The sequence below is a fragment of the Aotus nancymaae genome, unplaced genomic scaffold (assembly GCF_030222135.1).
Source record: "Aotus nancymaae isolate 86718 unplaced genomic scaffold, 86718_ANA_hifiasm-v0.15.2.pri h1tg000075l, whole genome shotgun sequence".
Lineage (NCBI taxonomy): Eukaryota > Metazoa > Chordata > Mammalia > Primates > Aotidae > Aotus > Aotus nancymaae.
Window position 1 is genome coordinate 4,702,713 of NW_026988490.1, and position 25,463 is coordinate 4,728,175.

General features: G+C 54.0%; 1 long non-coding RNA gene across 1 annotated transcript in view; it reads left to right on the forward strand.

The window, feature by feature from the left end:
- The window catches only part of LOC135271095 (uncharacterized), a 469,429-nt gene that overhangs the window by 439,347 nt on the left and 4,619 nt on the right, over positions 1–25,463 (forward strand). The window lies entirely within an intron of this gene.

Below are 25,463 nucleotides of genomic sequence, written 5' to 3' on the forward strand. Positions count from 1 at the left end.
TCAATTTTAGATCTCTCCTTTCTTCTCATGTGGGCACTTATTGCTATATATTTTCCTCTAGAGACTGCTTTAAATGTGTCCCAGAGATTCTGGTATGTGGTGTCTTCGTTCTCGTTGGTTTCGAAGAACATCTTTATTTCTGCCTTCATTTCGTTGTTTATCCAGTCAACATTCAGAAGAAAGTTGTTCATTTTCCATGAGGCTGTGCGGTTCTGGGTTGGTTTCTGAATTCTGAGTTCTAACTTGATTGCACTGTGGTCCGAGAGACTGTTTGTTATGGTTTCCGTTCTTTTGCATTTGCTGAGGAGTGATTTACTTCCAATTATGTGGTCAGTTTTTGAGTAGGTGTGATGTGGTGCTGAGAAGAATGTATATTCTGTGGATTTGGGGTGGAGAGTTGTGTAAATGTCTATTAGGTTTGCTTGTTCCAGGTCTGAGTTCAAGTCCTGGATGTCCTTGTTAATTTTCAGTCTCGTCGATCTGTCTAATATTGACAATGGTGTGTTGAAGTCTCCCACTATTATTGTGTGGGAGTCTAGATCTCTTTGTAAGTCTTTAAGAACTTGCCTTATGTATCTGGGTGCTCCTGTATTAGGTGCATATATATTTGGGATCGTTAGCTCTTCTTGTTGCATTGATCCTTTTACCATTATGTAATGTCCTTCTTTGTCTCTTTTGATCTTTGTTGCTTTCAAGTCTATTTGATCAGAGATGAGAATTGCAACTCTTGCTTTTTTTTGCTCTCCATTTGCTTGGTAAATCTTCCTCCATCCCTTTATTTTGAGCCTTTGTGTATCCTTGCATGTGAGGTGGGTTTCCTGGATACAGCACACTGATGGGTTTTGGCTTTTTATCCAATTTGCCAGTCTGTGTCTTTTGATTGGGGCATTTAGTCCGTTTACATTTAGGGTTAATATTGTTAGGTGTGAATTTGATCCTGTCATTTTGATGCTAGCTGGCTGTTTTGCCCATTGGTTGATGCAGATTCTTCATTGTGTTGATGCTCTTTACCATTTCGTGTGTTTTCAGAGTGGCTGGTACTGGTAGTTCTTTTCTGTGTGTAGTTCCTCCTTCAGGAGCTCTTGTAAAGCTGGTCTGGTGGTGATGAAATCTCTGAGTACTTGCTTGTTCACAAAGGATTTTATTTTTCCTTCACTTAGGAAGCTTAGTTTGGCTGGATATGAAATTCTGGGTTGAAAGTTCTTTTCTTTAAGGATGTTGAATATCGGCCCCCACTCTCTTCTGGCCTGTAGGGTTTCTGCTGAGAGATCTGCTGTGAGTCTGATGGGCTTCCCTTTGTGGGTAACCCGACCTTTCTCTCTGGCTGCCCTTAGTATTTTCTCCTTCATTTCAACCCTGGTGAATCTGCTGATTATGTGCCTTGGGGTTGCTCTTCTAGAGGAATATCTTTGTGGTGTTCTCTGTATTTCCTGGACTTGAATATTGGCCTGCCTTGCTAGGTTGGGGAAGTTTTCCTGGATAATATCCTGAAGAGTATTTTCCAGTTGGATGCATTCTCTTCGTCACGTTCAGGTACACCTATCAAACGTAGATTAGGTCTTTTCACATAGTCCCATATTTCTTGTTGACTTTGTTCATTCCTTTTTGCCCTGTTTTCTCTAATCTTGCCTTCTTGTTTTATTTCATCGAGTTGATCTTCGACCTCTGATATCCTTTCTTCTTCTTGATCAGTTCCGCTGTTGAAACCTGTGCATGCTTCGCAAAGTTCTCATGTTGTGTTTTTCAGATCCATCAATTCACTCATATACCTCTCTAAGTTGTCCATTCTCGTTAGCATTTCGTCAAGTCTTTTTCAAGGTTCTCAGTTTCTTTGCGTTGGGTTAGAACATGTTCTTTTAGCTCGCGGAAGTTTCTTATTATCCACTTTCTGAAAGCTGATTCTGTCATTTCATCACACTCATTCTCCATCCAGTCTTGTTCCCTTGCTGGTGAGGAGTTGTGCTCCCTTGTAGGAGGAGAGGTGTTGTGGTTTCTGGTGTTTTCATCCTTTTTGCCCTGGTTTCTTCCCATCTTTGTGGATTTATCCACCTATCGACTTTGTAGTTGCTGTCTTTCTGATTTTGGTAATTTTAAGTCTGCCGCAGCAGAACTCATAAACCCCCTTTTCTTCCCCCCAGGTGTTCTGTCCCAGGGAGTTAGGGCTGTATGATTTTCCGCTGTCTTGCTGCCGTTTTTCCTGCCCACAAAGTGGCAGCCTAGTCACACTCAGCCTGCAGAGGCTTCGCTGAGCTGCTGTGGGCTCCGCCCAGCTTCCCTGTGAACTTCCCTGCAGTCCTGTTTATATGGGTGTAGTTAGAACTGCTTCCGCTATGTTGGCCCGCCCCTGTAGTGACGGAGTCTGTGTAGTGGCGGGCTGCCTTGGTTACTGCAAACTGCACTGGGAACTGCAGGGTGTTTCCGTAATGGAGGACGCCCCTCCTCCACAGAGCTGGACCATCCCGGGTTCAGTTGTGTTTCCCATGGCGCGTTTTTGCCTGAGAATCTCCTGGCTTGACTCTCCGTTTCATCTTCCCTTGCTGGCTTAGAGGGGACTCAGTCTCGCTCACTCTGCACACAGAGCCGCTGCCCTAGGGCACAGGCCGAGCGACCGCGCCGGTCAAACCAGCAGCGCTGGCGATCCGTGGGGCTCCTCCACCTGTGAATCTCCTGGTCTGTGGGCAGTAAAAATCCGCTGCCCTGTGAGCCGCTGCGTCGACTGAAGCAGTGACTCTGAGATTCGTGGCGTGTTTTTGCCCGGGAATCTCCTGGCTTGACTCCCCGTTTCAGCTCCCCTTGCTGGCTTAGAGGGGACTCAGTCTCGCTCACTCTGCACACAGAGCCGCTGCCCTAGGGCGCAGGCCGAGCGGCCGCGCCGGTCAAACCAGCGGTGCTGGCGATCTGTGGGGCTCCTCCGCCTGTGAATCTCCTGGTCTGTGGGCAGTAAAAATCCATCTGGAAATGCGGCGTCCACTCACCCTCTGCACTTTCTCTCGGAGCTGCAATCCCGAGTTCCTCCTAACCGGCCATCTTGGATCGATCCCTCTCTTTTTATTTATAATTTTTGAATTAGATTTTGTGTTTTTGGAGAGATTTTCCATACATGGTGGAAGTGTTTTTAATCTTGGTAAATATGGATTATTTGTCTATTTTATCACGTTCATCGGAAAGCAATACCGAGAACATTTCAATGTTTTAAAGGCTTTCACTCTCCGATGACTTGTGTGAAAGACGACGTACATACTAAAACGGGAATACCTGTCTTTTTTTCTATTGGAATTTTCAGGAGGGGATTCTGTGCAATCTGAAAAGATTGATGGAGGTTACAGTAATTGCTTTCTCCATCGCTTTTGTTAAGCAGTGAAAATTAGACCCACTTGGAGATTTAGACCTGGACACACTGAGTTTTGGAACACTCTCGAAGTGCAATTTGGGAAAGGGCAGGTGAAATGAGGCTTCTTCCAACCTCCCCCTTCCCCCCTCAGCTTGGTTAACAGGCAAACACCAAAATATTGTAATAGCTGGTAATTTACAGAATGTTGGTTATCAGATTTGATAATTATATGTTAAGGTTGTACAATATGTGTATGTCAGAGTTACGGGTAGTAGGTCATAGAGTCTCATGAAAAATACAACTTCTATATAATCTTCTGAGTAGCGAGATGGTAACTGTTAGAATGGTTATGAATTGTCCAGGCAGTAGGGCCGGTATATGTCTTCAGTCATGTTTTTATGCCTGCAATCCAGGAAACAGTTTAAATGGATGTTTCCTGAAACAGCCATAGTCGCCTGCCAGCATGCCCAGCTAATTTTTGTATTTTTAGTGGAGACAGGGTTTCACCATCTTGGCCAGGCTGATCTTGAACTCCTGACCTCGTGATCCACCTGCCTCAGTTTCCCAAAGTGCTGGGATTAAAGGCGAGAGCTACCATGCCTGGCCGAGATTTATCATCTCTGTGTGCTGGTAACATTTCTAGCCTTCTCTTTTAGCTACTTTGAAATATACAATACGTATTTGCTAACATATTGCAAATACGTCGCACCATTGCACTCCAAGCCTGAGCTAACTATGGTGACCGTACTCTGCTATAGAACGTTAGAACTTACTGTTTCTAACTGTATGTTTGTACCCGTTAACCAACCTCTCTTCCTCACCCCCATCCCTTCCCAGCCTCTGATACCTGTCATTGTATTCTTTGTTTCCATGAGGTCAACTTTTTTTTTGTTGTCGTTGTTGTTTTTAGCTCCCACATGTTTGTGAGAATGTGTGATGTTTTTCTTCCTATGGCTGGCCTGGCTTATTTCACTTAACATAATGACCTGCAGCTTCATCCATGTTGCTGCAAACAACGTGATTTCATGGTTTTCTCTGGCTGAATAGCGTTCCATCGTGTATATATGCCACGCTTTCCTTGTCCGCTCATTGGTGGATACTTGGGTTGATTCCATATCTTTGCTGTTGTCAATAGCGCTGTGATAAACATGTGAGTGTATACTGATTTGATATACCGATTTCTTTTATGTTGGTTAAATAGCCAGTAGTGGGATGGCTGGATCAAGTAGTAGTTTTGTTTTTAGTATTTTGAGAAATCTCCATACTGGTTTTCATAACGACGTTACTAATTTCCAGTCCCGCCTCAGTGTGTAAGAGTTCCCTTTCCTCCGCATCATGTCAGCATCTGCTGTTTGTATTTTTAAGAATAGTTATCCTAGCTGTGGTAAGGTGGTAGGTATCTCGTTGTAGTTTTGATTGGCCCTTACCTGGTGATTACTGATGTCATCATTTTTTCATATATCAGTTGGCCATTTGTATGTTTTTTGATGTCCTTTGCCCATTTTTTAGTGGGATTATTTGTTGTTTTTCATCGTTGGTTATTTGAGCTTGTTACGTATTCTGGATTTTAGCCCATTGTCGTGAACAGTTTGCACTAGTCGTTTCCCATTCAGCAGGTTGTCTCTTTGCTCTGTCGTTTGTTTCCTTTGCTGTGCAGAAGCTTATTGAAAGAGATAGATTGAGCATGGTGGCTCACGCCTGTAATCCCAGCACTTTGGGAGGCTGAAGCGGGTGGATTGCCCGAGATCGGGAGTTTGAGACCAGCCCGGCCAACGTAGTGAAACCCCATGTTTACAAATAATAGAGAAAAATTAGCTGGGTGGGACGGTGGGCGTCTCCCGGGTTCAAGCAATTCTCCTGCCTCAGCCTCCCAAGTAGCTGGGACTACAGGAGCATGCCACTATGCCTGGATAATTATACGTTTTTCTTTTTTTTTTTTTTTGGTAGGAGTTTTGCTCTTGCCGCCCAGGCTGGAGTGCAATGGCGCAATCTGGGCTCACTGCAACCTCTGCCTCCCAGGTTCAAGTGATTATCCTGCCTCGGCCTCTCAAGCAGCTGGGATTAGCCCATCTAATTTATTTTTATTTTTATTTTTGAGGTGGAGTTTTGCTGTTGTTGCCCAGGCTTGAGTACAATGGTGCTATCCCGGCTCACTGCAACATCCACCTCTTGGGTTCATATCTGTGTCTGCATCAATTCCACACAAGAGTTCCATCATCATATGGGAAGGGAATCATAGCTGTGGGGGGCTCCATGCAGGACCCCGTGCGCCCCGAGGCCAGTCCCTGTGGCCACAGCAAGGAGCATCTGCTTCCGCCAGTTGGACAAGATTCTTTCCTGACCAGAAAGCAGCAGCAGGACTTCCCCTGCTCCCCACCCACCGTCGTATCCCAAACAAACCTGTGTGGATGGATGCCTCGACATCTCCCCTCGGCCCAGGGACTGCTGAGGGTTAAGCAAGAGTGACCGCCTCTCCCCGTGTCCATGTTGCGGGCAGCTGTCTTCTCCTCAGCTCCCATGGGGCGGAACAATAGCCAGCCAGCTCTCAACATCCCAGGATTTTCCAGGGATGCTGATAACTAAAGCAGTCGGGGCCTTGTGAGTGGTTGATGGGAGGGATCAGGGTCTCCTCAGCAACCGTCAGTTCCTGGAGCAACTGAAGGGGCAGCCTACACCTGGAGGAACGCGTGGGGCTGGCCCCCGTGGGTACCCAGTTCCTGGCATCTCCCAGGCCCTCTGTACTCCCTCACAGTCCCCCTCCACTGAGCAGCACAGCCCTGAGGACAGAGGCAGCAGCCCGGAGAGCATTTCCAACACAACTGTGTTTATTCAGATTTACACATGAGCCCTCCAAGGATTTGCTCCCCACCCCCTACCCCTAGGCCCTCCCTTCTGGTTCAGCCACCCTCTCCCTCCCCCCCTCCTGCCCCTTCCTTCCCCCACCCTCCCCCATCAAGCTAAGGCCCAGCAAGATCAGCACTGGGGGACAAGTCTTTGCTTTGAGGCACCTGATGCCCTGAGGGTCCGAGAGTCGAGAGCCCCACCCTTGGGGATTGGCACCAGAGAGCCTGCCCTGTCCCTCTACTGGCTACAATGCTGCATTTTCTTCCTCTTAGAGAGCAAGGCATCACCTTTTCTCTTTTTAGACTGTAAGGGCCCACCCAGCCCCCAAGCCAGGGACTGCGCCCCAGAGACTCTGAGCCCAGGCCTTAGGTGGGGCATCTGAACAGGGGATGGGCCTCTGAAGAGAGCTCGCTTCTTGGACTTGGTGGCAGGAGCGGGTGCTGGGCTGAGGTCCTTTCTCTTTGCAGATTGGGACTGAAGAGCTCCCTGGGGTTCCCGCCCTTCTAGGCTGAGAAGGCCCGAGGCAGGGACAGGGCTCTGGGACAGCTTCCAGGGCCGCAGCCTGTAGTTGGTACCCACGGCAGAAACTATGCCAGGGATTTTCCTCTCCTCCTCACTTGACCCCTCAGACAGCCTGCGTGACTCCTTGACAGGAGAGGCTCCAGGGAAACCCCAGGTGTCCTTGGTCCCCACGCCTGGGCAGGTGGGTCTGTGGTCCTGGGGAGGAGAGTCTGGCCGGGCAGCCCTCAGCCAGCGGGAATCCAGTCTCTCCAAAACCACAACAGGGTTTATGGACCTGACCATCCCAGTGCGCACCCTGCCTCGTCCCTGAGGGTCCCGGGAAGCCCTCTGGGGGGTGGGTCTGTGATCCTGGGAAGGAGTCTTTGGCCGGGCAGCCCTCAGCCTGTGAGAATCCAGCCTCTCCAAAAGCACAACAGGGTTTTTGGACCTGGCCATTCCAGTGCACACACTGCCTTGTCCCTGAGCGTCCCGGGCAGCCGTCTGGGGTGGGCAGGTTTCCATGCTGACCCCTTTTTGGGGCCAGGCACATCTGTCTCTGCTCCTTGACCCGCTGCAGACTTAGAAGAGATTGAGTCCAGCTGGGTGGTGCCATGACTAGGGACTGCCCTCTGACACCGTTCCTCCTTCAAGGATAGGAGGCGCTTCTCTGCTACCTGCGGGAGTAAAGGGGGCACTTACTGGCTCTGCCTCAAGTGTGATCAGGGCCCAGGGTGGTGAAGACCAAGGCGCTTGGGCGGCAGGCAGGGAAGCCTGAGGCAGCTGGGCTTCCTGTCAGACAGAGGGTGTGGCTCCGCTGGGCATCCTGCTGGGCCTCACTGCAGTTTGCATCCTGACTCCCCTCCCTGCCTCCTCTCCATCACGCTCCATCTGAACCTGCACCTCCCCACCTCGGAGTGGCTCCCCAAGAAGCCGAGCATCCCCCGCAGGGTGGGGTGGACAATCAGGTGGGGCTTATGTGCCGGGTCCCTCCTGCCCCCAGGGTACCTGGGTTCCCCTCCCTCCCTGCTCTACCTGGGCAAGAGTGAGTCCTTCCTCCTGCTCCAGCTCCTGGCTTAGGGCCAAGAAGTCCATGTGTGGATCTGGGGAAAGCAATTCTTCCGGGAATCGGGGGTGAATGACGGCCTCCACCTGGAAACACAAGGAAGGCGGTGTGAGCTTCCCGGGCAGGGAGTAACCTGGAGCCAAGGACACCTGGAGGAGATGCAGAAAGCAGTGAGCGCCCCGTCCCCACCCTTCTGGAGCTGTCTCATATCATGGCGACCACAGCTACACACACAGACCACAGACCTGGTAGCGTACACACATGCAGACAGAGACACACAAACCACACACAGACACACAAAGAGACCCACATATGACACAGGAATATGGACACAAGTAATTTCCACACTCCACACTCACACCCACACAGACACAGAGTAACCGATCACAGACACAAAGACACAGACACAATCACATACACAGACAGTCAAATCGATGGCAACACACACACCCCTTCACTGCGGAGGAGCTAAGGAACAGAGCTTAATTCCAAGGACCTGTGAGTGCCACCCCCTGGAATTCTGCAGACCCCAGCACTTGAGGCTAGCCCACCTTGGTGACAAAGTCTTTCTGGGAACACAGATGGTCAACGTAGCTCAGGACACCTGGGTCTAGAAGCATCCCGTCCCCTTCCTGCTCCACTTCGCCCTCTTCCCATTGTCCCTCGATCTCCCTTGTGACCCCAGCGGGAGGCCCCAGCAGCTCCTCCATGATGTCCACATACTCCTGCACCACTTCAGGGGGGATCTCCTCTGGGGCCTTGGTCTCCGCTGGCTGCTGCAGCCTCGGTGGTGTCAGGTGGGCCTTGGTCTCCGCTGACCACTGGGGCCTGGGTGGCGGAAGGCAGGCAAGTGGGGCCTTGGGGCCGGCCTTGCTGGGAAGGTACACTGAGGCAGGGAGGGAGGAGGATGGGTATGGTGAGGGCTGCTCCTCCTGCCTGCATCACACAGGGGAGGGCAGGGTTCAGGGACCTGAAGTGGGTCCCAGCTGGGTCAGGACCACCTAAACCACAGCGCCCCTGGAAGAGACGCCACAGGAGGGGCACATGTGAGACAGCATCCTTTTGGAGGAAGCTTGGAGTCACTGATATGCTGAGTACTCCACCCGCTCATCCCTGCTTCCTGGGCAGATTGTTGAGTTTTGGAATGGCGAGGGGAGAGAGTAGCTAGGAAACCTGACCAGGTGAATACCCACTTGATGAGCATGGGCCGCCCAGCCCCCCAGCTCCCCTGAGCTGTCTTGTTGGAAGGAACAAATCCCTCTGTTGAAGGGAGGCATGGGGTGTGGGGACAGTGGCCTCCCTCGGCCTCTCTGGGCTTTGCCGTGGCTCCTGTGGGAATGTGGGAAGCCATCCCTGGCTGTTTGACCACCTCAGGGGCCGGTGGTCCCTGAGGTTCAAGCCTCGACAGGGCTGGAGCAGGCAGGCACTGGGGCCCCTTCATCCACTGCGACTTCTGAATCTGCATCTCCTCCTCAGCCTCAAACTCCAGGAACCTGGGGTGAAGAAGGTGTAGGCCGTGCTGAGAGGGTCCAGGCCCTCTGCCCCCAGGACCAGGCAGCAGCCGGTGGCAGGGATGGGAAGGTATGCCTTAGGCAGGCTGTCCAGGCCCTCCCTGGGGCCCGTCCCCCAGTCCCAGAGGGAACTACTCCCAGAGTTCTGGGCTCTCCCTCCCTCACCCGGCCCCTGCAGAGCCCATGGCATCAACAGGGCTTTCTGACTTAAGTCAGGGCCACGAGGCCCAGGAGGGCACCAGGGGTGGGGTTTATGGCAGAAGGCGTCCATGATGTTGCCCAGTTGCATGAGTCCTGAGGTTCGGACTGTGGGTCCCTGAAGGATAACCCGGGAAGATGAAGCGTGGGAGACCCCGGTCGGGAGGAAGCAAAAGCTGGGTGCAAAAGACAGGGCCCCTTTCCCCTGAGGCTGCTGTCTTTCTGTCTTAAAGGAGGGGACTACGAGGAGAAAAGGCAGGCAGGCCAGAGATGGGTCTCATGGTGTCCTGGACGCAGGTCTCCCCTGACCCAGCGCAGGTTTCTCCAATCCTGGCCAGGCTGGGATGGGTGAAAACTGACTTCTGGCCACTGCTGTGAGGAGAGTGCACCCCGCTGTGTCTGTAGTCCCCAGCGCCCCTTCTCCCCATCTTCCCAACTGGCGGTGACCTCCTTTGGGCTGTGATGCTGGCTGCTCGCTCCCTGACCCTTAGTGTCAGGCAGGGGACAGAGCCATGAACACTGGCATGGAGGTGCCAGGGTTCTCGGTCACACCCGGTTCCAACTATGGGCATGCTGTGGAGATAAAGGAAAGAGGTGAATGAGCTGGGGTCTCCAGGTCTGCCCTAGTCACTGGGGAATCAGAGGGGTGTCCTACAGCTGAGGGCATGTGACAGGGAAACTGCAGCTTGCAAGTGTCCCTGATTGTGCATCGCATGCTCTGTTCCTCCATAGGAGGGTCCCTTCACTAGAGAGCCTGGCAGTTAACCCAGATTGCACAACTGCATTCTAGCCTGGGTGACCCAGGAAGACTCCGTCTTGAAAAAGAAACAATGAAAGAAAACCACTGGATGGAAATCTCTCCCAAGACAGCACCCCGTGAACCCTGAAGATAACCCATATGCATCACACCCAGTGTGCAAGTGATTGTTCTGGCACCATGCCCAGCAAGTGCTAAACATGGGTCAGAGTCAGGCGACACTTTCCTCAGTGCTCGGTGGTCCTGGCTGCCACTCAGGAAGCTCTGTTCCCAGGGAGCAGGTCTGAGAAGCAGTGGTGGAGTTCCCTGAGATACTGTCATTGCGCAGCCAGCAAGAGCGGCACACGATTAGAGCACAGCCCGCAAGCGGTGAGCAGTGGGGCGGTCGGGGGTAGGGGGGTGTCTGGGGATTTTCACAGCTGTTGGTCATGTTACAGTAGGTCGTGGGAAAAGGAGCCCATCTCTGGTCCTTTTTCTTTGAGCTCCCAGTAACTGAATATAGTGACCAACCAAGAACCAGAGGTTCTTGGGCCACAGGCCAGGTGTGGCAAAGTTGTCTGGAGCTCATCCCTGTTCGCTAGGACTTCATGCAGTCTCCAGTCAAGGGGAATAGGGATACAACACATGCACCTCATCAGTCAGGACACACATCCTAACTTGAATAATAATAATAAGAGGACCATCTTCCTCTTTGTGTGCTACTCTCCTTCCTCTACTGAAAAGGAAAGCAGTCTTTCCAGACCTTTCCACTGAGAACCAGCAAGAGTCCACACCTGTCCCCTGTTCATGAGGTAGTAGACATGGAATAGAGGCAAATTGTTGATCTCCACAGAAACACAAAGTGCAGAGGACAGGCCGTGAGCTAGCAGACAAGAGGAAGTGGGTCTGAAGACCTGCGCTTCCACAAAAGGACGAACAATTCAGAACAACCTGGGAAGCCCAGGCCGTGTTGCCTGAACTTCCCCACTGCCCCCACCCGTGTTAAAGCCAACAGCTACCTGAACTGACTGAGAAGCCACCTCTGGGGAGCGAGCTGAGAGGCTGCGGCAGTTACAGTAGCCCCAGGCTCGCCCACCACACCTAATTCTTTAATTCTAATTTTTTTTTAGCCATGTTGCCCAGGCTATTTTCAAACTCTTGGACTGAAGCCAGTTCTCTGGGATCGGCCTCAGCCTCCTCGCAAAGCACTGGGAGTGCCACTGTTCTGGCCTCATCTTTTCTCTTTTTTTGCGACAGAGTTTTGCTCTTTTGCCGAGGCTGGAGTGCAGTGGCTTGATCTCGGCTCACTGCAACCTCTGCCTCCTGGGTTCAAGCGATTCTCCTGCCTCGGCCTACTGAGTAGCTGGGATTACAGGTGCATACCACCATGCCTGGCTAATTTTTGTATTTTTAGTAGAGACAGAGGTTTTGCCGTGTTGGCCAGGATGGTCTTGAACTCCTGACCTTAGGTGATCTGTCCCCCCTCGGCCTCCTGAAGTGCTGGCATTACAGCTATGAGCCAACGTGCCTGGCCGACATGGCTGGCTGCAGCCTCCACCTCCCAGGTTCAAGCAATTCTCTTGACTCAGCCTCCCAAGTAGCTGGGATTACAGGCGCCCACCACCACACCCAGCTAATTTTTTTGTATGTTTTTAGTGTAGATGGGGTTTCACCATGTTGGCCAGGCTGGTCTTGAACTCCTGACCTCAGGTGATCCGCCCGCCTTGGCCTCCCAAAGCGCTGGAATGACAGGTGTGACCCACGGAGCCCAGCCTTCCCCGAGCTGTGGGACTCATGAAGGACTCTGCCCCGCCCCCTCCCTCCCCCCAGGACACGCTCCCAGAGATCTGAGTGGCTGGAGCGGCACCCTCGTGAGGTGGTCATCCTGGCCTGCAGGAACTTGCAGGGACTGAGTGAGGACCTGCACAAGTGCCTGATCTCCTGCATCAAGACCATCTTTGGGGAGATGCTGTGTCCCCGCGGGGTGAGTGATGAGGGAGAAGGATGGCCACAGGTCTCTCCCAGGGCTGGGGGATCCTCACACCCTCACCCTGCATTTGCTTACCTGGTACCCCCGGGTGTGGCTGCTGCCGTGATCCCTGCAGCAGGTGGAGTTTGGAACAACAGCAGCTCCCGGCTCTCCTGCAGGCCGACCTGGAGCTGGGGGTGGCTTCTCGTGAGAACTGCTTCCTGTGATGCGTTTAGAAATCTGCATAGCAGAGCCGGACGTGGGGGCTCACACCTGTAATCCCAGCACTTTGGGAGGCCGAGGCAGGCGGATCACAATGTCAGGAGTTCCAGGCCAGCCTGGTCAATATGGTGAAACCCTGTCTCTAAAAATACAAAAATTAGCCGGGCATGGTGGCGGGCGCCTGTAATCCCAGCTACTTGGGAGGCTGAGGCAGGAGAATTGCTTGAACCCGGGAGGCAGAGGTTGCAGTGAGCTGAGATTGTGCCGCTGCACTCCAGCCTGGGCGACAGAGTGAGACTCCATCTCAAGAAAAATCAACAAAAAATTAGACTGAGCGCAGTGGGTCACGCCTGTCATCCCAGCACTTTGGGAGGCTGAGGCAGGTGGATCACCTGAAGTCAGGAGTTCGAGACCAGCCTGGCCAACGTGGTGAAACTCTGCCTCTTCTAAAAATACAACAATTAGTCTGGCGTGGTGGCGAGTGCCTGTAGTCCTAGCTACTTGGGAGGCTGAGGCAGGAGAATGGCTTGAACCCGGGAGGCAGAGGTTGCAGTGAGCTGAGATTGTGCCACTGCACTCCAGCTTGGGTGACAGAGCGAGACTCCATCTCAAAATACAACAAAACAAGGGGTTAGGGGAGGGATAACAGGGGGTGGGGGGATTGGGGAGGGATAGCATTAGGAGATACCACGCCATGTGTGTACCTATGTAACAATCCTGCAAGATGTGCACATGTATCCCAGCACTTAAAATAAAATTAAAAACAAAAAGGAACAATGGCCAGGCGCGGCCAAAAAGGATATGTGAGCAGCATCCTGGCTCCATGAGCACCCCCATCAGGGTCTGTGTTATTTTACCGGGGTTGCAGGCACCCGGGAGCCCAGACAGCAGCCTCAGAAGGGCTGAGACGTGAGCTGACCAGCCCCCCGCTCTGCAGACTGCAGGTCACGGTCAAGACGTCCTGAAGGCACCCAGAGAGGGTGCCCCGGCCTCCCTACAGGTCTGTTCCTGGCTACATGTGTTCCCCCAACCCCCTTGTAAAAAGTTTTTTAATTTTTAAATTATTTATTTATTTATTTATATATCTGTATATTTTTGAGATGGCGTTTCCCTCTGTCACCCAGGCTGGAGTGCAGTGGCGCAATCTCGGCTCACCGCAACCTCTGCCTCCCAGATTCAAGCGATTCTCCTGCCTCAGCCTCCACAGTAATTGGGATTACAGGCACCTGCCAGTGGGCCTGACTAGTTTTTTGTATTTTTAGTAGAGACGAGCTTTCATCATTTTGGCCACGCTGGTCTTGACCTCCTGACCTTGTGACCCACCTGCCTCAGCCTCCTAAAGTGCTGGGATTACAGGTGTGAGCCACTGCGCCCGGCCATCAATTGACTTTTAGAGACCGAGTCTTCCTCTGTCACCCAGGCTGGAGTGCAGTGGTGTGATCTGGGCTCACTGCACCCTCCGCCTCCCAGGTTCAAGCGATTCTCCTTCCTCAGCCTCCTGAGTAGCTGGGACCACAGGCACCAAACACCATGCCGGGCTAGTTTTTTTTTTTTTTTTTTTTCATTTTTAGTAGAGACGAGGTTTCATCACGCTCAACAGGTGGGTCTGGAACTCTTGAAGTGGGGCCTGTCCTCCCACTGTGTCCTGGCGTGATGTGGGACCCTGGACGCAGGTCCTGTCTTTCCTCTGTGTCCTGGTGTGAGATTCACACCAGGACACAGGGCCTGTCCTCCCTCTGTGTCCCGGTGTGATGTGGACGTGTGGACACGGGCCAGACTTCCTCCCTCTATATCCTGGTGTGATGTGAACCTGTCAACATGGGGCCTGTCCTCCCTCTGTGTCCTCGTGTGATGTGGATCCCTGGGCATGGGGCCTGTCCTCCCTCTGTGTCCTGGTGTGACGTGGACCCCTGGGCATGGGGCCTCTCGTCCCTCTGTGTTCTGGTGTGATGTGGACATGTGGACATAGGGCCCACCCTTTCTCCCTCTATGTCCTGGTGTGATGTGGACCCCTGAACACCTGGCCTGTCCTCCGTCTGTGTCCTGCTGTGATGTGGACCCCTGGACACGGGGCCTGTTTTCCCTCTGTGTCCTGGTGTGTGGTGGGCCCCTGGACACGGGGCCTGTACTTCCTCTGTGTACTGGTGTGACATTCACAACTGGACACAGGGCTTGTCCTCCCTCTGTGTCCCTGTGTGATATGGACATTTGGACACAGGGCTCAGCCTTCCTCCCTCTATGTTCTGGTGTGATGTGAACCCGTGGACATGGGACCTGTCCTCCCTCTGTGTCCTGGTGTGATGTGGACCTGTGGACACAGGGTCCTGCCTTTCTCCCTCTTTGTCTTCGTGTGACGAGGCCCCCTGGATAAGGGGTCTGTCCTCCCTCTGTGTCCTGGTGTGATGTGGACCGCTGGACACGGGGCCTGTCCTCCCTCTATGTCCTGGTGTGACGTGGACCCCTGGACATGGGGCCTGTCCTCACTGTGTGTCTTGCTGTGATGTGGACGTGTGGACACGGTGCACCAGTCCTCCCTCTATTTCCTGGTGTGACGTGGACCCCTCGACATGGGGCTTCTTCTCCGTCTGTGTCCTTGTGTGATGTGGACTCCTGGATACAGGGCCAGTCCTCCCTCTGTATCCTGGTGTGGCGTGGACCCCTTTACATGGGGCCTCTCCTCCCTCTGTGTCATCTTGTGATGTGGACATGTGGACAAAGGCCCACACTTCCTTCCTCTATGTCATGGTGTGACGAGGACCCCTCGACGTGGGGCCTGCCCTCCCTCTGTGTCCTGGTGTGATGTGGACCCCTGGACACGGGGCCTGTCCTCCCTCTATGTCCTGGTGTGATGTGGACCCCTGAACACGGGGCCTGTCCTCCCTCTCTGTCCTGGCGTGATGTGGAAGTGTGGATACATGGCTCAGCCTTCCTCCCTCTGTGTCTTCGTGTTACGTGGAGCCTTGGACATGGGGCTTCTCTTCTCTCTGTATCCTGATGTGACGTGGACCCCTGGACGTGGGGCCTGTCCTCCCTCTGTGTCGTGGTGTGATGTGGACATGTGGACCCATTGCCCAGTCTTCCTCCCACTGTGTCCTGGTGTGATGTGGAGCCTTGGACACGGGGCCTGTCCTCCGTCTGTGTCCTGTTGTGATGTGGACCTCTGGACATGGGGCCTGTCCTCCCTCTGTGTTCTGGTGTTATGTGGGCGTCTGGACAGAGGGCCCAGCCTTCCTCCCTCTATGTCCTGGTGTGACGGGGAACCCTGGACGTGGGTCCTGTCCTCCCTCTATGTCGTGGTGTGATGTGGACCCCTGGACATGGGGCCTGTCCTACATCTGTGTCCTGGTGTGATATGGACCCCTGGACACGGGGCCTGTTCTCCCTCTGTGTCCTGACGTGATGTGTATCCTGGACACCGGGCCTGTCCTCCCTCTATGTCCTGGTGTGACATAGATACCTGGACATGGGGCCTGTGCACCCTCTGTGTCCTTGTGTGATGTGGACGTGTGGACACACGACCTATCCTTCCTCTTTGTCATGTGGTGACATGTACCCCTGGACACGGGGCCAGTCTTTCCTCTGTGTCCTGGTGTTTCCTGAACCCCTGGACACATTGCCTGTCCTTCCTCTGTGTCGTGGTGTGAAGTGGAAGTGTGGACACACGGCCCAGCCTTCCTCCATTTGTGTCCTGGTGTGATGACCCGTGGACACCGGGTCTGTCCTCCGTCTATGACCTGGTTTGACGTGGACTCCTCGACATGGGGCCTGTCCTCCCTCCATATCCTGCTGTGATGTGGACCCCTGGATGTGGGGCTTGTCCTCCCTCTATATCCTGGTGTGACGTGGACCTCTGAACATGGGGCCTGTCTTCCCTCTGTGTCCTGATGTGATGCAGAACCCTGGACACGGGACCTGTCCTCCCTGTATGTCCTGGTGTGGTGTGGACCATAGGACATGGGGCCTGTCATCCCTCTGTGTCCTGGTGTGATGTGGACGTGTGGATACAGGCCCCAGCCTTCCTCCCTCTATGTCCTGGTGTGACCTGGACCCCAGGACATGGGGCCTGTCCTTCCTCTCTGTCCTGGTGTGAAATGGACCCCTGGACACATAGCCTGTCCTCCCTCACTGTTGTGGTGTGATGTTGACGTGTGGAAACAGGACCCAGACTTCCTCCCTCTGTATCATGGTGTGACTTGGACGCCTGGACACGAGGCCTGTCCTTCCTCTGTGTCCTGGTGTGACATGGATCCCTGGACACATGGCCTGTCCTCCCTCACTATCCTGGTGTGATGTGGACGTGTGGACACACGGCCCAGCCTTCCTCCCTCTGTGTCCTGGTGTGACGTGGACCGCTGGACATAAGGCTTGTCCTCCCTCTGTCTCCTAATGTGATGTGGACCCCTGAACATGGGGCCCATCCTCCCTCTGTATCCTGGTGTATTGTGGACGTGTGGACACAGGGCCCAGCCCTCCTCCCTCTATATCCTGGTGTGACATGGACTCCTGGACACCTGGCCTGTCCTCCGTCTGTATCCTGGTATGATGTGGACCCCTGGACATGGAGCCAGTCCTCCCTCTGTGTCCCCATGTATGCAGACCCCTGAACACGGGACCTCTCCTCCCTCTCTGTCCTGGTGTCATGTGGACCCCTGAAAACCTGGTCTGTTCTGCGTCTGTGTCCTGGTGTGATGTGGACCCGTGGACACAGGGCCTGTCCCTCCTCTGTGTCCTGGTGTGACATTCACACCAGGACATAGGGCCTGTCCTCCCTCTGTGTCCCAGTGTGATGTGGACGTGTGGACACAGGGCCCAGCCTTCCTTCCTCTATGTCCTGGTGTGACATGAACCCGTGGACATGGGGCCTGTCCTCCCTCTGTGTCCTAGTCTGATGTGGACGTGTGGACACAGGACCCAGCCTTCCTCCCTCTATATCATAGTGTGACATGGACCCCTGGATACGAGGCCTTTCTTCTCTCTGTGTCCTGGTGTGACATGGACCCTTGGACATGGGCCCTATCCTCCCTCTGTGTCCTGGTGTGACGTGGACTCCTCGACATGGGGCTTGTCCTCCCTCTGTGTCCTGGTGTGACGTGGACCCCTGGATTCAGGGCCTGTCCTCCCTCTATATCCAGGTGTGACGTGGACCCCTGGACATGGGACCTCTCCTCCCTATGTGTCGTGGTGTGATGTGGACATCTGGACAGAGGGCCCACCCTTCCTCCCTGTATGTGCTGGTGTTATGTGGATCCCGGAATACGTGGCCTGTCCTCCGTAGGTGTCCTGGTGTGATGTGGACACCTGGACACGGGGCCTCTCCTTCTATGTCCTGGTGTGATGTGGACCCCTGGACACAGGGCCTCTCCTTCTGTGTCCTGGTGTGAGGTGGACCCCTGGACACGGGGCCTGTACTTCCTCTGTGTACTGATGTGACGTGTACCCCTGGACACACGGCCTGACCTTCCTGTGTCCTGGTGTGACATTCACACCAGGACACAGGGCCTGTCCTCCCTCTGTGTCCCCTTGTGATGTGGATGTGTGGACACAGGGCCCAGCCTTCCTCCCTCTATGTTCTGGTGTGACGTGAACCTGTGGACATGGGGCCTCTCCTCCCTCTGTGTCCTGGTGTGACGTGGACCCCTGGACATGGGGCCTGTTCTCCCTCTTTGTCCTCATGTAACGTGGACCACTGGACATGGGATCTGTCCTCCCTCTCTGTCCCGGTGTGATATGGACGTGTAGACAAAGAGCACAGCCTTCCTCCTGTTATGTCCGGGTGTAACGTGGATCCTTGGACATGCGGCCTGTCCTCCCTCTGTGTCCTGTTGTGATGTGGATCCCTGGACACGGGGCCTGTCCTCCCTCTATATCCTGGTGTGATGTGGACCCCTGGACATGGGGCCTGTCCTCCCTCTGTGTCCTGGTCTGATGTGGAGGTGTGGACACAGGGCGCAGCCTTCGTCCATTTCTGTCCTGGTGTGACGTGAAACTCTGGACATGGACCCTGTTCTCCCTCTGTGTACTGGTGTGATGTGAATGTGTGTACACAGGACCCAGCCTTCCTCCCTCTATGTCAGGCTGTGACATGGACACCTGGCCACGGGGCCTGTCCTTCCACTGTGTCCTAGACCCATGGACATATGTCCTGTCCTCCCTCTCTGTCCTGGTGTGATGTGGCAGTGTGCAAACGCGGCCCAGCCATCCTCCAACTATTTCCTCTTGTGATGTGCACCCCTGGACATGCGGCCTCTCCTCCCGCTGTGTCCTGGTGTGATGTTGACGTGAGGACACAGGGCCCAGCCTTCCTCCCTCTATGTCATAGTGTGACGAGGAACACTGGATATGGGGCCTGTCCTCCCTTTGTGTCCTGGTGTGATGTGGATGGGTGGACACAGGGCCCAGCCTTCCTCCCTCTATGTCATTGTGTGACGAGGACTGCTGGACATGGGGCCTGTCCTCCCTCTGTGTACTGGTGTGATGTGGGCCCCTGGACACGGGGCCTGTCCTCACTCTATATCCTGGTTTGACATGGACCCCTGGACATGGAGCCTGTCCTCTCTCTGTGTCCGGGTGTGATGTGGACCCCTGGACACGGGGCCTGTCCTCCCTCTGTGTCCTGGTGTGAAGTGGAACCCTGGAAATGGGACCTGTACTTCCTCTGTGTACTGGTGTGACATTCACACCTGGGCAAAGGGCCTGTCTTCCCTCTATTTCCCAGTGTGATGTAGACGTGTGGACTCATGGCCCAACCTTCCTCCCTCTATGCCCTGGTGTGACATGAACCCATGGACATGGGGCCTGTCCTCCCTCTGTGTCCTGGTGTGATGTGGACGTGTGGACACCGGGCCCACCCTTCTTCCATGTCCTGGTGTGACGGGGACCCCTGGACATGAGGACTGTCCTCCCTCTGTGTCCTCTTGTCATATGGACCCCCAGACAAACGGCCTGTCCTCCGAATACGTCCTGGTGTGAAGTGGACCGCTGGACATGGGGCCTGTCCTCCCTCTGTGTCCTGGTGTGATGTGGACACCTGGACACGGGGCCTGTCCTCCCTCTGTTTCCTGGTGTGATGTGGATCTGTTGACACAGGGCCCAGCTTTCCTCCCTCTATGTCCTGGTGTGACGTGGACCCCTTGACATGAGGCCTATCCTCCATCTCTGTCTTGGTCTGATGTGGACGTGTGGACACAGGGCACAGCCTTCGTCCATCTCCGTCCTGGTGTGTCTTAAACCCCTGGATATGGAGCCTGTCCTCCCTCTGTGTCCTGGTGTGATGTGGACGTGTGGACACAGGACGCAGCATTCCTCCCTCTATGTCCTGGTGTGACGTGGACCCCTGGACATAGGGGCTGTCCTCCCTCTGTGTCCTGGTGTCATGTGGACACCTGGACACGGGGCCTGTCCTCCCTCTATGTCCTGTGTGGCACGGAGCCCTGGGCATGGGGCCTGTCCTTCCTCTGTGTCCTGGTGTGATGTGGTCCTCTGGACATCGGGCCTGGACATGCAGCTGGACGCCTTTCTCCCTCTATGTCGTGGTGTGGCACGCAGACCTGGACATGGGTCCTCTTCTTCCTCTGTGTCCTGGTGTGATGTGGTCCTCTAGACATGCGGCCTGTCCTCTCGCAGTATGCTGGGGGGATGTGGACTTGTGGACACAGGGCACAGCTTTCCTCCTCCTATATCGTAGTGTGACGTGGACCCCGGGACATAGGGCCTGTCCTCCCTCTGTGTCCTGGTGTGGCACGGAGTCCTGGACATGGGGCCTGTCCTTCCTCTGTGTCCTGGTGTGATGTGGTCCTCTGGACATGGGGCGTGTCCTCCGGCAGTATCATAGGGTGATGTCAACTTGTGGACACAGGGCCCAGCCTTCTTTCCTCTATGTCCTGGTGTGACGTGGACCCTTGGACATGAGGCTTGTCCTCCCTCTGTACCCTGGTCTGATGTGGACGTGTGGACACAGGGCACAGCCTTCGTCCATCTCTGTCCTGTTGTGTCTTAAACCCCTGGATATGGAGCCTGTCCTCCCTCTGTGTCCTGGTGTGATGTGGACACCTGGAAACGGTGCCTGTCCTCCCTCTGTGTCCTGGTGTGATGTGGACGTGTGGACACAGGGCACAGCCTTCGTCCATCTCTATCCTGGTGTGTCTTAAACCCTTGGATATGGAGCCTGTCCTCCCTATTGTGTCATGGTGTGATGTGGACATGTGGACACAGGGCACAGCTTTCCGCCCTCTATGTCCTGGTGTGACGTGGACCCCTGGACATGAGGCCTGTCCTCCCTCTGGTTCTGCTGTGATGTGGACGTGTGGACACAGGGCCCAGCTTTCCTCCCTGTATGTCCTGGTGTGACGTGGAACCCTGGACACAGGGCCTGTCCTCCGTCTTTGTCCTGGTGTGATGTGGATCTGTGGTCACGGCACCCAGCCCCTCCTCCCCCTTTGTGTCCTGGGTCGCCGGGTGTGGGCCGTAATGTGGGCGGGGACCTCCAGTGGGCTGAGGTATGTCTCGTCCATGCCTTGGGGCTCCCTCTCTTGTGTGAGCCGAGGGTTGTGAAAGGTGCTTGAGTTAAGTGGGCTGAGTGTGGGGCCCTGGAAATGCTGGGACTTCCCGGTTGACAGTGCCCTTGTGTGCTGCAAGGTGTGCTTGCCAACCCTTCCCGATGCCCGGAACGGAAGCTCTTGGTCAGGGCACTACCTTTGATGCAAAGCCCTCTTCTCCACTGGAACATTCCTTCAGCCCATGATTGAGTTTCAAATACTGAGGACGGGGAGCACCCCTCCAATAGCAAGAAGGGACACCAGGTGGAGATAAATGTTTACTTTATTTTATTTATTTATTTATTTATTTATTTTGATTTGGAGTCTTGCTCTGTCGCCCAGGCTGGAGGGCAGTGGTGTGATCTCGGCTCACTGCAAACTTTGCCTCGCAAGCTCAAGAGATTCTCCTGCCTCAGGCTCCCAAGTATCTGGGATCACAACACCCACCACCACTCCTGTCTAAGTTTTTGTATTTTTAGTAGAGATGGGGTTTCACCATGTTGGCCAGGCTGGTCTCAAACTCCTGACCTCATGTGATCTGCCTGCCTCAGCCTCCCAAAGTGCTGGGATTACAGGTATCAGCTACTGTGCCTGGCCTGAGCTGGCTTCTTTTAAACCATCACCAATTCCATTCCCCCTCTCCTTCCTGAGAAGCAAAAAGGACCTAGAAATAGAAATTCCATTTAACCCAGCAATCCCATTACTGGGTATATATCCAAAGGATTATAAATCGTTCTACTACAAGGACACATGCACATGAATGTTCATTGCAGCACAGTTTACAATAGCAAAGACCTGGAACCAACCCAAATGCCCATCGATGATAGACCGGACAGGAAAAATGTGGCACGTATACACCATGGAATATTATGCAGCTATCAAAAACGATGAATTCACGTCCTTTGTAGGGACATGGATGAACCTGGAAACCATCATTCTCAGGAAACTGACACAAGAACACAAAATCAAACATTGCATGTTTTCACTCATAGACGGGTGTTGAACAAAGGGAACACATGGACACAGGGAGGGGAGCACTATACACTGTGGTCTGTTGGGGGGGAATGGGAGGGACCGTGGCGGATGGGGAGTTGGGGGAGAGATAGCATGGGGAGAAATGCCACATATAGGTGAAGGGGAGGAAGGCAGCAAATCACACTGCCACATATGCACCTATGCAACAATCTTGCATGTTTTTCACATGTACCCCAAAACCTAAAATGCAATTTAAAAAAAAAGGAAAGGAAAAAAGGCCAGGCATGGTGCCTCACACCTGTAATTCCAGCACTTTGGGAGGCCGAGGTAAGCGGATCACGTGAGGTCAGGAGTTCGAAACCAGCCTGACCAACATGGTGAAACCCCATCTCTACTGAAAACACAAAAATTATCCGGGTGTGGTGGCGGGCACCTATAGTCCCAGCTTCTCGGGAGCCTGAGGCAGGAGAGTCGCTTCAACCCGGGAGTGGGAGGCTGCAGTGAGGTGAGATCGCACCACTGCACTCCAGCCTGGGCGATGGAGGAAGATTCCATCTCAAAAAGAAAAAAACAAGTAACTTCTATTTCCAATATTTATGGTTCCTGAAATTGCCTCCTGACATATTTTCAGTTCGGCCTAAAGGTTTCTCTGTACACAGTGAACTGTGAGGTAACAGAAAGTGTAAACAGACCAGAACCTACTCTTCTGCCGACCGCTGAGTTTCAACCAATGCAGCCAAATGTTGAAACCGGGTTCAAATAAGGTAAACGCCAAGCTGCCACCAATGCGGCTGTTTCTGTGCCTGGCTTCTGCCTCCCCTCCCTCCCTCCCTTTTTTCCTTTCTCCCTTCTTCCTTCTTCCTTTTTCCTTTCCCTTCCCTTCCCTTCTTCCCTTCCCTCCCCTCCCATCCCCTCCCTTTCCCTCTCCCCCTTCCCTTCCTGGTTTCCCTTCCCTCCCCTCCCCTTCCCTCCCCTCCCCTTCTCCCTTCCCCCTTCCCTTCCCCTTCCCTCCCCTCCCCTCTTCCCTCTCTTCCCCTTCCTTCTCCCCTTTCCTCACCTCCGCTCTCCTCCATTCTCCTTCCCTCCACTTCCCTACGCTTCCCTACCCTCCACTCTCCTTCCCCCTTCCCTCCCCTCCCCTCCCCTCCCTTCCCCTTCCCCCTTCCCTCCCCTTCCCCCTTCCCTCCCCTCCCCTTCTCCCCTTCCCACCCCTCCCCTTCCTTCCCCTTCCCCTTACCCTCCCCTTGCCCTTCCCTTCCCTCTTCTTCTCCCCTTCCCTCCATTTCCCCCTTCCCACCCCTCCTCTCCCCTCCCCTTCCCTCCCTCTCCCTTCCCCCTTCTGCCTTCCCCTCCCATTCCCTTCCCCCTCCCCTTCTCTCCCCTCTCCCCTTCCCTCCCCTCCCCTCTACTCACCTTTCCTTTCCCCCTTCCCTTCCCTGTTCCCTTCTTTCCTTCCCTGCTTCCCTCCCCTCCCCTCCCCCTTCCCTCCCCTCCTCTCCCCTCTGCTCCCCTTTCTTTCCCCCTTCACTTCCCCATTCCCTTCTTTCCTTCCCTTGTTCCCCTCCCTTCCCTTCCCCTTCCATTTCTCCCTTCCCGGCTTCCCTCCCCGCTCCCCTTCCCTTATCCCCCCAACTTCCTTTCCTTTCCTGAGATGGAGATTCTCTCGTCACCCAGGCTGGAGTGCAGTGGCACAATGTCAGCTCACGGCAACCTCCACCTCCCGGATTCAAGGAATTCTCCTGCCTCAGCCTCCCGTGTAGCTGGGATCACAGGCACATGCCACCACACCCGGCTAATTTTTGTATTTTTAGTAGAGACGGGGTTTCATGATATTGGTCAGTCTGGTCTCGCAGTCCTGACCTCAGGTGATCCGCCTACCTCAGCCTCCCAAAGTGCTCGGATGACAAGTGTGAATCAGACCTTGCCCAGCCTCAGAGCAAGCTTTTATCCAGGTAGCCAGCTTCAGAGAGGATAGATGGGAAAGATTTCTTATCAGACTTCAGGTCTGTGTTGATGTGAGTGCTGTGTTTTTCATATAATGTGCTTGCTGGACCTACAGAATGACGCTCGACCCCTACCCCACTTCCCACCATGGCGGGAACCAGTCTTTCAGGCTGTAGAGTGCCCTGCTCAAGGAGGCAGTCCATTCAGATGGTTGGGGAGCCTTTCAATTTTAATTTTGGTTTACAGGTTCTGTAGATTATGCAAAAGGTAGATTAAGGAGAGCAAAACAGGCCAGGTGCGGTGGCTCACGCCTGTAACCCCAGCACTTTGGGAGGATGAGGCAGGCTGGTCACCTGAGGTCAGCAGCTCAAGACCCATCTGACCAACATGGTGAAGCCCCGTGTCTACTAAAAAATACAACAATTGGGCCAGACGTGGTGGCTCACACCTGTCATCCAAGCACTTTGCAGGCCAAAGCGGGTGGATCACCTGAGGTTGTGAGTTCAAGATCAGCCTGACCGACATGGTGAAACCCCGTCTTCAAAGACAAAAAAAAAATACAAAAATTGACACGGCGTCGTGGCTCACTCCTGTAATCCCATCACTTTGGGAGGTTGAGGCATGTGGATCACCTGAGGTCAGGAGTTTGAGACCAGCCTGGCCAAGATGATGAAACCCCATCTCTATTGAAAACACAAAAATCAGCCGGGCATGGTGGCGGGCACCTGTAGTCCCAGCTACTCAGGAGGCTGAGGCAGGAGAATCGCTTGAACCCGGGAGGCGGAGGCTGTGGTGAGCCGAGACTGTGCCACTGCGCTCCAGCCTGGGCGACAAGACCAAGGAAAAAAATGAGCAAGGTTTGGCACAGTGGCTCACGCCTGTAATCCCAGCAATCTGGGAGGCCAAGGCGGGTGGATCACTTGAGGTCAGGAGTTTGAGACCAGCCTGGCCAATATGGCAAAACCCCGTCTCTACTAAAAATACAAACTTAGCCGGGCGTGGTGCCGGGCCCCTGTATTCCCAGCTACTCAGGAGGCTGAGGCAGGAGAATCACTTGGACCCAGGAGCCAGAGGATGCAGCGAGCCAAGATCGTGCCAGTTCACTCCAGCCTGGGCTACAGAGTAAAACTCTGTCTTAAAAAAACAAGAAACAAAAAACCCCAGCTCACAGGTTGGGCAAAGGAGCAGGCTTTTGTCAACCTGGTCTCTTGCCCTTACCCAGGAATAAGGTTACACAGTTTAGAAGTGCGTTTTTTGTTTTTTTTTTTTGAGACGGAGTTTCAGTCTTGTCGCCCAGGCTGGAGTGCAATGCCGCAATCTCAGCTCACTGCATCCTCTGCCTCCCAGGTTTAAGCGATTCAGTTCTCCTGCCTCAGCCTCCCGAGTAGCTGGGATTACAGGCATGTGCCACCACACCCAACTAATTTTTTGTATTTTTGCCAGAGACGGGGTTTCACCATGTTGGTCAGGCTGGTCTCAAACTCCTGACCTCAGATGGTCCGCCCGCCTCAGCCTCCCAAGGTGCTGGGATGACAGGCATGAGCCACCGTGCCCGGCCTAGAAATAAGTCTTAAAAGCCACTGAGAGAACTTGGCCTTAACCTTCTGCTGACTTTGCTGTCTTCTGGTCTTGGAG